At 44.4% G+C, this 12,136-nt stretch overlaps 1 long non-coding RNA gene across 1 annotated transcript in view; it reads right to left on the bottom strand.

Annotated features, from left to right (window-relative positions):
• Positions 1 to 7,656: 7,656 nt before the first annotated feature.
• Positions 7,657 to 12,136, bottom strand: part of LOC111815430 — a 5,143-nt gene continuing 663 nt past the window's right edge. The window contains exons 2-4 of the long non-coding RNA XR_002820128.1: positions 11,681 to 11,878; positions 11,224 to 11,532; positions 7,657 to 8,355 (exon numbers count right to left, since the gene is read on the bottom strand). This is a non-coding gene — a long non-coding RNA (uncharacterized LOC111815430). The remainder of the gene's footprint in view (positions 8,356 to 11,223; positions 11,533 to 11,680; positions 11,879 to 12,136) is intronic.

The raw sequence follows: 12,136 nt of genomic DNA, 5'->3' as shown, positions 1-12,136 counted from the left end.
ACAATGTTGTTTTTTTTTCTATCGAAGAGCAAGGAATGTCTTTCCATTTTTTATTTTTTTATTTATTTATTTATTTATTTATTTATTTATTTATGGTGGTACCAGGGATCGTACTCAGGACCTTGCACTTGCCGAGCAAGCACTTATTCCACTGAGCTATCGCCCGGCCCTATTAATAAACGTTAGAAAAGTTTTTTCTGTATTCCTTCATTTTGTTTTCTCGTTGTTTGTTTATTTATTTGTTTTTTTGGTTTTTTGCCGGGTATTGAATTCAGGACCTTGCACTTTCCAGGCAGATACAGTAATGCTGAGTTATTAAGCTATATCCCTGGATCCCTTGGTTTTATTTTAAACACATTTTATTTATATTTTGTGCAAATCCTCTATAATTTATCAAGTAGTTTTATAAAAGACTCACCTAGGTTATTTTTTCCGAAGACTACCTAGCACACATGGACACCAGAAAGAATCTTTCTTTTAAGACAATCCTGACTTTCTACATCAATTCAGATTTTTTTAAAAAAAATCTACTTATCCTTATGACTATTGCTTTTTAACAGCCTGAAATTTTTTCATCAGATGTCAAAATCTTACTTGGCCAACATGGTATAGCCTAGCATCCTGTTGTCATGGCAACCTATCCCAGTCTTTTGGCATTGCTGTATTTAAAACCTATGGGTTTTCCCAGTGTCTGGGATAGTGAGACTATATTAGGTTCCACTTCTTTTCCTTCTTTTTTTTCCATAATTTTATTGAGAAACAAATAGCAATGAGACAGTTTCATATCAAATTGATAGGACAGTTTCAATAATTAACACATTGCATACAGTCTTCCTAGTGGTTATTTGTTGTACAAGATGCAGACATGATATCCTATTTACAAACACTATTAGAACAAATCCCTTTATTCATTGAATCAAGAGAATGTAGCTGTATATCTATCCTAACCATTTTGAATACACAGATTCAAAAGGGTCATTCATCTGTATCCCCTTTTTTGTTTAGTTCCGTCATTTAAATATTATAGGTGTGTTAACTCAGCAAAATATTCTAAGAGTCCAGTAGTCCATAATAGTATTGGGTCTTCTGCTTGACTGGCAATGTCAGAAGTTGTTGACCTGAGTGCCCTACAGCTCAACATAACAGCATGGCTTTACTTCTTATATTTCATTTTTATGCTTTTCTGCTGGATGGTTAAGACCACAACAAAGCAAGACCTATGTAACAAGAATTGTAGCTTTTGTATCTGATAAGGTCAGTCAAATCCCCTCAGGATTTATCCTAGGTTCCACTTCTCAGGAGAGGAGCAACCCAGCTGACAGAATGAGCACTCCTTCAAAGCAGCTGGCTAATTCAGTGTCTTGGGACATGGTTTTGAGCCCTCCTTAAATTTTTCTAGAAAAGACAGGGGTAATATTTCTTTTGTGTTCTTGATTAGAATCTTTTTTTTTCTGTTTTGTTTTTGTCTTCTTTTTTTTTTTAACAAATGAACATTTCGGCTTAGTTGATGAACATTTTCTCCTAGCATGACTTCTCTGGTGGATGAACTAAAGGTTACCCTGTAACACCCAGCTGGACTGAGTCAGCATGGCTCTGGGTGTGGGAGGACTGTCATCAACAGCATAAAAGGAGTACCACAAGGGAGGATGATGTGCTGTGAATTCTCCTGGAGAAGCTTGTCACGCTGGTTTCCCTGATGTGAACTCAGTTGTTCTCATCATCAGAGGAGCTTGGGGCCTCACTGTCACTGAGAATGGCTGCAGCTCCTTTCCAGGGAGCTTGGTCCTTACTTCGAGCATTGCCTCCTGGCTCCAGTGCAGCTCCCTCCGCCTGCTGACACAGGACCCTCATTCATATTGCTGGTGCAGATGTTTCACTTCCACCGCTGGACTTTGGATCTTCCCAGTGCAGATCCTTGGTACAGACTTGCAGGAGACATTCTCATGGACTCTAGCCCTCCAGCTGAACTCAAGCAAGACACTGCCATGGGATCCACGCCCTTCAGCTGGATTCTTTGGGTCCCTAGTGCACAGACAGATTGCCTACATTGTTCTGCATTTGACTTTTTGGTGAATATTATAAAATAATCCTATAAAGTATGTGCCTTGTATTAAATCAATTCCCTTTTAAACCCAAGCACAATAATTTCCAATTTGCTTTTTGCGACATTTAGCCTTGTGATAGCACAATTCAGACTGCGTTCACTTTTATCATGGGAACATATTTATTTGGCTGTTGATATAATTTTAAAACATTCTTGATGTCCAGTTTTGCTGTAATTGTCTGCATGAATTTTGTTTGAACATGATTCAATATTTTTAATTTTACATTCTTCTTTTTTCAGCTCAAATTTGTTTCTTCCTGTCCATTTTGTAGTGAAATATATATATATATATATATGTATATGCAAAATAGGATAGATATACAGCTACTTTCTCTTAGTTCACTGAAAATAAGAGTTTGTACTAATATTGTTTAGACAAGAGATCATGTCTGCATCTTGAACTATGAATAACTACTAGGAAGACAGCAATATGCAGTGTATTAATTATTGTAACTGTCCTATTAACCTGTTTTGAAACTGTCTCATTGCTATTTCTTTCTCAATAAATTAATTTTTAAAAAACAAATTTGTTTCTTCCTTTATTATTCTTTATATTAAAACAACATCATTTATTCTGGTTATATCTTCCTTGAAAATCCATCCTACCTATGTAATAAGTCTTTATTTTTGATTTATTCATTTTTGTGGTGCTAGGGATGGAACCCAGGGCCTTGTACAAACTAAGTGACTTTTCTACCACTGAAGTAGACCTTACATTTCTCGTTTATTTTTCTATCTTCCAAATCACTTATCTTTCTTCTAATCATTTTGTATTTCTCTTACTCATAGATTGTTATTTATTTGACTTCCTGCAACTTTGATTCTTGTTAGTATCGTATCAAAAAATTGGCTTTTAATTCCATTTTAATTTTAGTTTGCCTGAATTTAATTCTTACCTGTTGACTTCTTTCTCAATCTCAGAATCTCCAGTATCACCTCTTTTATCTCAAGCTTTATTTCTTCTTTCAGAAGGTAATGCTGTCTAGTATTAAGAGCACAAAAAGCACAATTATTTTTTATTTTATGCACTAAACTTTTTTAAAAAGCATACTTCCTCTATACCACATTAATCTAGTCTCTCAGTTTATGTTACTAAGATTTTCACAAAGCCAGTGTGTGTTTACCCTATCCCCAAACCACACACATAAATACTTTCTAACAAGACCAGATCTATCACAGTTGGGTATACTCTGTATCCACAAGATTTTTCCTCTTAAATATTTAGCTAGAGAGAACTCTACGGTGCCCATTCTCCAGACTGATTTCTGGTACTTAGTTGTAGTATGCACTCTTACACTGTTAGACCATAGAATCAATTTTTCCCATTTCTTTCCCTTCTCCTTTGTAAATTGACATGAATTCGTTGCTAACCAGTGAAGTATTCCATGATTTCTCCATGGTCTGAAGTGGTGTATATATACTCTAATTCTAAGAATGCAGTGCTTTCAGTTACATAGTAGATTGTCTTTTCCGAAGGTGGATACAGCGACACATTTCCCCATCCCGAGGCTCATCCCACAAGGTGACCCTGATCCCTTCATCCATCGGTGCTTCCAAGTGGCACTGACCCCCTGCACCAAGAGGTGAGTGCTGTTCTTTCCCCTTGAGTTCAAAGGGAGTTTTCTTGCTGCTTCCATTCACAGCGTGCTGTGGGAAGATGTCTGGGTGAATTGGGAGGTTCTAGAAGTTTCAGGACACCCTCTGTGTGGCAAACTCCCTGGGAGCCCTCAGATATAAATGAAAGCCAGCTGTGCTCGGAGGCCACCATGCTGGAGAGCACAGGGAAAGCACGCAACAACCAACTCTTCCAGCAGCTGATGTTTGAGACTTCCTAGCCCAGTTAGCAGGCATACAAATCCAATGGAGAGCTCACCTTGCAGCTTCCCTCGCTGACCACAGAACCCATCTCTCCTGCTGACCTGTGTCCTGATTGCAGATTAAATATCAACCAAAATAAATAGCATTGTTTTCAACCACTGAGTGTTGGATTGGCTTGTTACACATTAGGTAGTCATTGTTTTAAAAGTTACACAGCAGGTCATTGTTTTTTAAAAAGCTACTTGCACCTACGTCGTCGCTTACATCCCAGGTTCCCTCTGCAATTGCCTAGCACCTTCTAACTGACAATCGTTGCTCAGGATCCTAGGTATAAAGCCTTTTTCTGCCCTTGCAGTGATTTGGACTTTCACATATATTTTCATAAAAGCTAAGAGGAGAAAATCCAGGAAGCTGATCCAGAAGTTCAGCCTCTACTTTCTTTATGAGGTTCAGATGCTGCCGGGACAGCAATCAGATACCAAACACAGTAGCCCATGCGCCAGCCCCCAGCCTTGTTTGTCCTGAGTGGCCCAGGTTCCCTGTTCTGGGACCATATGGTGAGGGGGCTCCACAAAAATGACAATCACCACCATCTTCTTTGGAGCCAACTGCTCTTTAAAAGGCCCTGGTACACCAGAAAGGGAAAGAAGCATGAATGCTGAAATACCACTTTATACTGGACTCTACTGACCATATTTTAGTCCAACTTTTCTCTATGATGTCACTGGGCCATGTCTGAGAGGTCCCTGAGGCTGAAACAGGGCTCTATCTTTCCCTTTTTGTAGAATAACTTCTCAGGTTTGCTGACCCTTGCCTGGAGGTGGAGAATTCTTCAGGATTCATCAGTAAAAGAGACAAGAAAAGGAATTATTAGATTTTTTAAAGGTCTCTCCATAGTGGAAAGCAGGTGTCAGAGAAAATGAAAGGCTCTGTGAACAACAGCTGGGTCTTCAGGATGGGCGATTTAGAATGTGCATAACATAACTTTTTAATGACTGTGTGGGTGTAAGACCAATTTTGGGGGGTACAATTCTGCACATCCTCTTGGTAGACCCTCAGTGTCTTTTTCTACAGTATACCTTATTTATACTGTACCTTATTCGCTGGTTGTATTGTATAGTACAGTACTGTGGTTTTGTGATCCATTATATACTACAGTACTGCATACAAGAGTCATGCAAATAAAACCAAAGTCACCAAGTCAGTATTTCCTTTGAGTATGTCTTTGTCCTGAATATTGTACTGTACATGCTATCTATGAGTTTTCATTTAGTGACCAGTTCATTTAGTGACCTAATGGCAGGCACAGATAGAGACGTGGTAATCTCAGAGTCTGTCATGCTACAGTGCAAGCCATCTGTACATGTCTGATGTTGAGATCCGCTGCCTTCCAATAGTGCTGCTTCCTGGGACAGAGGAAGGGCAACGTACAGGTGAAAAGGACAGGCGAAGAGCTCAGATCTACAATTTATTGCGAAAAGGCCTTTAGGACTGACTTTGTTTTCTTTTCTTTTCTTTTCTTTCTTTCTTTCTTTCTTTCTCTTTCTTTCTTTCTTTTCTTTCTTTCTCTTTCTTTCTTTCTTTCTTTCTTTCTTTCTTTCTTTCTTTTCTTTCTTTCGTTCTTTCTTTCTTTCTTTCTTTTCCTAGAAGGGAAAATGGCTTAAGTAACTTGTCTTGAAGCTGAACTTTTTCTTGAAAGCACAACTTTAAAATCTGAATTTTCTTGTGTTTCTGCCTAGTTTTTATTTCTTCCATCTCACCTCACTGAAATATATATATACAGGGAGGACTACAGGCCAACCTCATTAATGAACTGTATATACATTCTGAGAATCTTGACAAATCAAGTTCTGATTTTCACTTCGTGACCGAGGCCTATGAGCCTGAATTTTTAGCAGGCAACCCCATCCCCAGTGACGTCAATGCTATGGACAAAGGATCATCCTTTGAGCAGCGTGTCCCTGGCAGCCCCTTGCTGCCACTTCCTGGAGGCAGCCCAGCAGGACTCCTGCTTCCTGTCTGGCTGGGCGTGGGGCTACAGCTGCTGTGGCTGTCTTGCTCCTGTCCTCCAGTGCTCACAGGGTCTCCTTGCCTTCATGGCCTAGTGAGGAGGGGCTTTGTCTTGTGTTCTCATACTGACGCCCGGGGCCTGGCCCTTCCAGAGGACAGATCGTTGGAATGAAAGACACTGACCAGAAGCCAGAAGGGAGAAGGACCTTGAGTGCTCTCAGCTGCAGGATTAGCACTAGGGCAGCCATTGACACCAGTGGTGGGGGAAGCAGAGAGTGGGGAGTTGGCAGCACACTTAGAGAGTGTTCTCCAAGCACCTCCTGAAGCGGGAGATGCTTCAGCTCAATCCCAAGACACCAGTACACGTGCTCCATTGAAGAAAGGGGAGGGAAGGGCCTTCCATACAGTCAGCAGCCTGTCCTGAAGGAAGTGGTGGCACTCTGGGCTCATTACTGCCATCACCAAACAGGGTCCACACACAGGGCAGGTGTGAAGGGCTGAGAGAGGGTTAGAGCAGTAGGCACGCTTGCTCAGAATGGGGCATCTCCACAGAAATTTACCTTCTCACCATTCTCAAGACTACAAGTCCAAGATCAAGGGGTCAGCAGGGTCGGTTTCTTCTGAGCTTCTTTCTCACTGGCAGATCCCACCACCACCCAGCTCTGTACTCACTTGGATTACCTTCGATGCTCACCTGGCTCCTAATCAGCTCTCTACCTGAGGACAGCCAGATGGGACCAGCACCCTCTCCTATGACCCCATTTGACCTCAGTTCCCTCTTTAAAGGCCTGATGCAGAATGTAGTCACATTCTGAGGTGGTGGTGGGGGTAAGACTTCATCAAGTGAATTTTGGGGAGACACACCAGCCCACGACAGGTGGCAAAGGGTTGGAGGTCTTCTGCTCTGCTTGCCCATGTTCTTGCTTGCTGTGCCATGGTGGGGCATCTGCCTGCAGGGTTGGGAGGAGGAGCAGAAGGAAGCTGGGGTGTGAGCAGGATACCAACCTGAGCCTTGTCTCCTGCTCATAGGACTGAATCAGCTTCCTGTTACTGCACACTACACCATGTGGATTTTCCCTTATGTCTCTAGGAAATCTTTTTCTCTTTAGCCAGCCCCATGGTTAATGCATCATGCCCACCTGGGGTACCTGGGCCGGGTGTCCACTGCCTTTCAGGAGGGCAGAGAACTGTGGCCACTTCTGCCAGGCCTGGAACCCACAGAGCTCTTGGCATACTCCAAGCTTGTCACCTCCTATTTCCTTTGTGAGGCCTTGAGCGTATTTCCAACCCTGGCTCCTGTCTCATTTGCCTGCAGTATCAGCTGCTACCTCAACAGTACAAAGGTCTATGTGCATTTTCAGGGGCCAGCAGCAAAGCAGGGCAAGTCTTCCTCGGAGATAGCCAGGGAGAGGCATTGTGTCAGGGGCAGGGCTGATGGGGACAGTTTCTGCTGTGGGAAGGGGGTGTGTACAGTCACACAGAGGACTAGGACAAAGAAGAGAGTCCTTGGGGAAAATGCTTGGAAGGAAGTTTTCTACAAGCCTCGACATCTTCTGCATCTTTCTCTATCCTCAGTGTCTTGGCAGGAAGCCTGGTAGGAGCCACAAAGGGACAAATGATCCTTTTTATTTTTAAAATGAAACACACTTCCTACCTTTAAGAGCCTACCTGAGAAACAAATTCTATTTATGCACATATCAATAGAAGGCATTAAATGATAAGCACCTCAAATGCACCAGCACCGGTAAATGTTGATTAGTTTTATCCTTTATCTTCTGCCTCAAAAGTAATTGTCTGTACATATTAACACATTCCCCAAACCCTAGCTCAACCAATTCCTCCAGTTTCTACTCATGCTTTTTCTCTACTCGTGTTCTTTCTCTACTTGACTCAACATTTTTTAAAAAACTGCCTTCACACTGATGCTTAGCCTTTTATTTCTGAGCTTTTGAACATGTTCAAATTAAGAAAGATAATTTAGAATACGGAACTTAAAACGTGAATGTGCTGAGAGCACACAGTGGCTCTGCTGCGGAAACACACACGAGTGAGGCTAGTCCAGAAATGTGCATGAGGGGAGCAAGACTCTAAGGGGAAGAAGCAGGCTTTGGCTCAGCCCAAATCTTAGCTTCAAGCCAAAGAAGTTGGCCCAGCCTCAATCCTACCCTTGGTTGAACACAATACATGACTGGTGCATTTTCAGAAAATGGAGAAACATCTCATCCACAGAGTGGAATCTAATCATCTATTTTTCTACCCCAGTGACAGTCGGAAACCATTCTTTGCATTTATTTTTTGACGGGGTATCTTCTTGTGAACAAAACTGAAGCTGGCAGAAGACGGTTCATGTGAATTACTCGAACAACAGTTTTTCATTGTGTTGAATCACACTGAGGCCACTTGCTGCGAAATCTTGCCACAGCCTAGGAGCAGTGGAAGGCATTGTCACGTTCTCCCCTCATGACCATGAAGTTAACCCACTTGACTCCTACAGAAATGCACTCACGGTCCTCTCTAGAGTTGGGGAGAAAAGTTCACTGGATTCTAATCACTAAACATTTGCCTGTAGCTCATTACTATTTTAGGAAGCCAAAGGCAGGTCTTCCAACCTTCTTTCAGCTTCCCCAGATTGGATTTCAAGATTATGTGGTTTCTGAATGGTTGGAAGACCTTGAGTAGCCAACAAAAAATTCATGAAGGAAGGCTTAACTAGCAATATTGTCACCTGACTTTGATGTTATCTAGCTCAGAAAGGTAACTGAGAGGCCAAATTAGTCCCCAAGGCTCCCTCTGCATTTGTAACACCGATGCATTTTTTTATTTTCAATTCTAATCCTAGGTCCATTCAATTCCTTTACTCTACACAACAAATTACAAACACAACCTTATCCAACATACTATGACCTTACAGAACTCAAATTTAATAGCACTGGCTGTACAATAAAAGCCAAACAAAAGGAATGTACATGTTTGCCAAGATAACCTGCAAGACCACCATTGAATGGCAGGAGACATGGCAGGGGGTGATGCATTTTTAAGTTCACCACCCACAGGAGGACAGCGGGGTGGAATTAGTCCCAGCTTGGAAGGGGTGGCTGCAGCACTTGCCCAAGACGGCATTTAATGTCACCTGGTTCCAGTGTTGGCTGGAGCATAAGCTCCATTTGCCTTGGTCTTCCAGAAATATCAGTTTCCCTTTCAGAGGCTGGATGGAAAGGAAAATTGCAGACCTTTGAGGCCCCCTTCTTCCTGGGTATGCTCACCAACCCACAGTGAGTTCAGTTCAAGTTCAGTTCCCGCCAGCTACCAGCTATGCATTCTGAAAAGCCATGTGCTGCTGCTTCTGATAAGTAAATTGGTTAAATAAGCACAGCGCTGCCTGTGTGAGGGGGCTGGGTGCAACACAGGACGCAGAAGTATGAGCACCAGTGTGCAGTGTAGATGCAAAGATGATTAATTACTATTTTTCTGCTTTTCCCTTTGCATGGCCAGCCAGGGACTGCCAAGCAGAAGCACCTGTTGCTCCTGAACCCTTTACTATCGCTGAAGCCCTGATCTAGAAGTAAAGACAGCTGGCAAAGGGGGAAGGGAGCGGAACATATTGGTTCCCTCTTTCCTACAGCTGGGAGGCTGAAGCCTTATTGGCTCTAGGCTACCTTTAATGATTCTTCAGGCTTCAGAAGCAGGACTGTTTCCATGGCTATTTATGGTTAATTATAGGAAAAATTTAGAGACTAATCTGGAATCTTCTCTCCAGTGCCAAATGTGTTTAATTTCTCTAAAGACAGCTAAGCTTTACAATCTAAAATGAGTGGTTCAATAAAGAGAGATAAAGTCTGCCTCCGTCTCAGACTGCACAAGGTGATGTGATATGGGTGCAGGGCTCGGCTTAAATTGAAGTCTTTCTCACTTCAGCTGTGCGATGTTGAACCCAACTGGCCACTACCACTCTCAGACTACCTTATTTATAGAGGAACAATATTGGTCCATCCTCCCCAGCAGACAGGCCACCAGGTGATGCATGAGATAATATTAAGCATTTTTTCTGTATTTTTTAGGGAAGGGTCTACAGGGTGTCCAGGGTCTCACTACTAGATCAGACTCATAGTGATCCACCCATTTAAACCTCTCAAGTGCTGGGATTACTGGTGCACACCACCCCGCCCAGTTTCAATTGCCATCTCAGTGCAACCCGGGGGGCAAGGCCAGCATGTCAAGCCCAGGGATTGAACCCCTGGCCTCTGCACCTGCTTGCAGGTGCTTTAATCCACTGAGCTATTTGGCCAGTAAGTAGTTATTAAGAACCTGATTCAAGGTTAACCTTTGAAACCTTTCCTGGACAACTGACACTGGTCAGGTTAAACTTTCAGGAGATCAGTTTTCTCACTTGCAAAACAAGGCTGACTGTGGCATCTAATTTAGAAGATTTTTGCTGGGATTAAATTATAACTGAAACACTAAGAAGCTCTGTTTCTGGCCAGACCAGGAACAAAATAAACATTCGCTCTTATTATGATGTATGGAAATAAAGGCTTGAAGACTAATGTACTCCAAGTGACATTTCAATAGTGATAGGATCCCTGTTCAGAGAGAAACTGAAAATCTCAGGGTAGCTTTGCATCTTGCAGTGACCCAGGAAGGGAACACGGCTAGCTCGTCAGGAGTCTTGTCAGGAGGGGAGGGACTCTCACAGTGTCAGGGCGATGGGGAGGCTGAGACCAAAGACGCCATAGAAAAGTGGCTCAGTACTGGTGGGGGCTGGGGATGAAGGAGGTGGTGGGGAAGGGCTCCCGCAATGTGACTGACAGGAATGACCTAGTGAGTTAGGTCATGGTCTGGGGAACATGGAAAAGATTGGGGGGTGGCCTAGAAGGGAAGGAGAAACCTCAAAGCAGCACCAACCCTGGGTGAGATCATGTCTGGGGCCACAAAAAGATGGGTCAGTGTATACTTACATGGCCTGAGTAAATGATACCCCTACTGTTACACTATTCGCAAACAAGTTCATGGGGAGAAAGTAAAAACTATGGTAGCGTTAGGTGCTGTTCACTTAAAATATTTTTTTCTTTTCAATTTTTGATAGAAGACCTCTCTCGGTGTCTAATTTGCCCAGATTGAGCTTGAACATGTGATTGTCCTGCCTCAGCCTCTTGGAATACTAGGATGACTTTGGGACAGGGGAGTCGAGGACAGTGAATAATTTTTATTGACAGAATTATCACTGAAAGGCTTTCTGAAGGATCAGCCGGGCCTCCCAATCGACCTAGAAGTTGCTAAGTGTTTCCTGGTACCTGTCCAGTTCTGTCTGAGCTTCGAACAGCTGAGACATGGTGCACTGTGTCCCAAACTCCTTGGAAATGCTGCCGGCGAGGTCTCGTGATGCATTCTGCCACAGCCGGACATTGAAGCCAAAGCCAAGCACGACAGCGGCCAGGACCACGGAGCCCGGAGAGGGCTCAGGCCCAGGCAGGACTGTGGTTGACCGCTCCGCAGACAGGTTCCAGGCAGTTGAAGGGCTGGACAGGGCCCTCTGCTGGGGTCGCTGCGACTGTGCAGTCGCCTGAATCCCGTGGCTGGGGTGACCCCAGTGTGCATGTCTCCTGATGGGTGAATAAAAATTCCACTTTGCCGTGTTTCAGCTCCCTTCTCCGCTTCAGAGCTCGGGAGTGCAGCCCAGGACCTGGGGGAGAAGCCCAGGGCAGCTCTGACCTCTGGCAGCTCTCCAAGCCCGAGGGTGCACCCTCCGACCTCAGAATCCCGGGTCAGGGGAAGTGCACATGCCCATCCTTCCTGGGCTCTCCCTATTCTCTCTCTTCCTGGAAACACCCTCTCTTCTCCATCCAGAATCCGGGCGCCACCGCTCCAGGTTCCAGTTTCGGGGCTGCCTCCTGTGCCCCGGTGGGCTTCGCGGGAGTAAGAACGGTGCACAGTGTCCCACAGCGCCACCTAGAGGCCGGGAAGGACCTCCCTTACTCTACCCTTCCCGGGTTTCCTCACTCCCAGCTCCGCTAGGATTCGCCCCTTCCCGGTTCCTTCTGCCGCCCAACCCTACCCTCTCCCGCCGCGCTCAGCGCCCCATGCCCTCCCCTTCGCGCCTCCCCCGGGGTGCACCGGCAGCGAGAAGCGGCGGGGCTGGGGCGCAGAGCAGCGACCGGGCCCGGGCCGGGCAGACGGGTGCGGACGCGCAGGCGAGGGGCAGCGGCG

Source organism: Octodon degus, unplaced genomic scaffold, assembly GCF_000260255.1.
Source record: "Octodon degus isolate 3935 unplaced genomic scaffold, OctDeg1.0 scaffold00002, whole genome shotgun sequence".
In the NCBI taxonomy this organism is placed as follows: Eukaryota; Metazoa; Chordata; class Mammalia; order Rodentia; family Octodontidae; genus Octodon; species Octodon degus.
The sequence above is the reverse complement of the archived record's forward strand: the minus strand, read 5'-3'. Positions and strand labels throughout refer to the sequence as shown.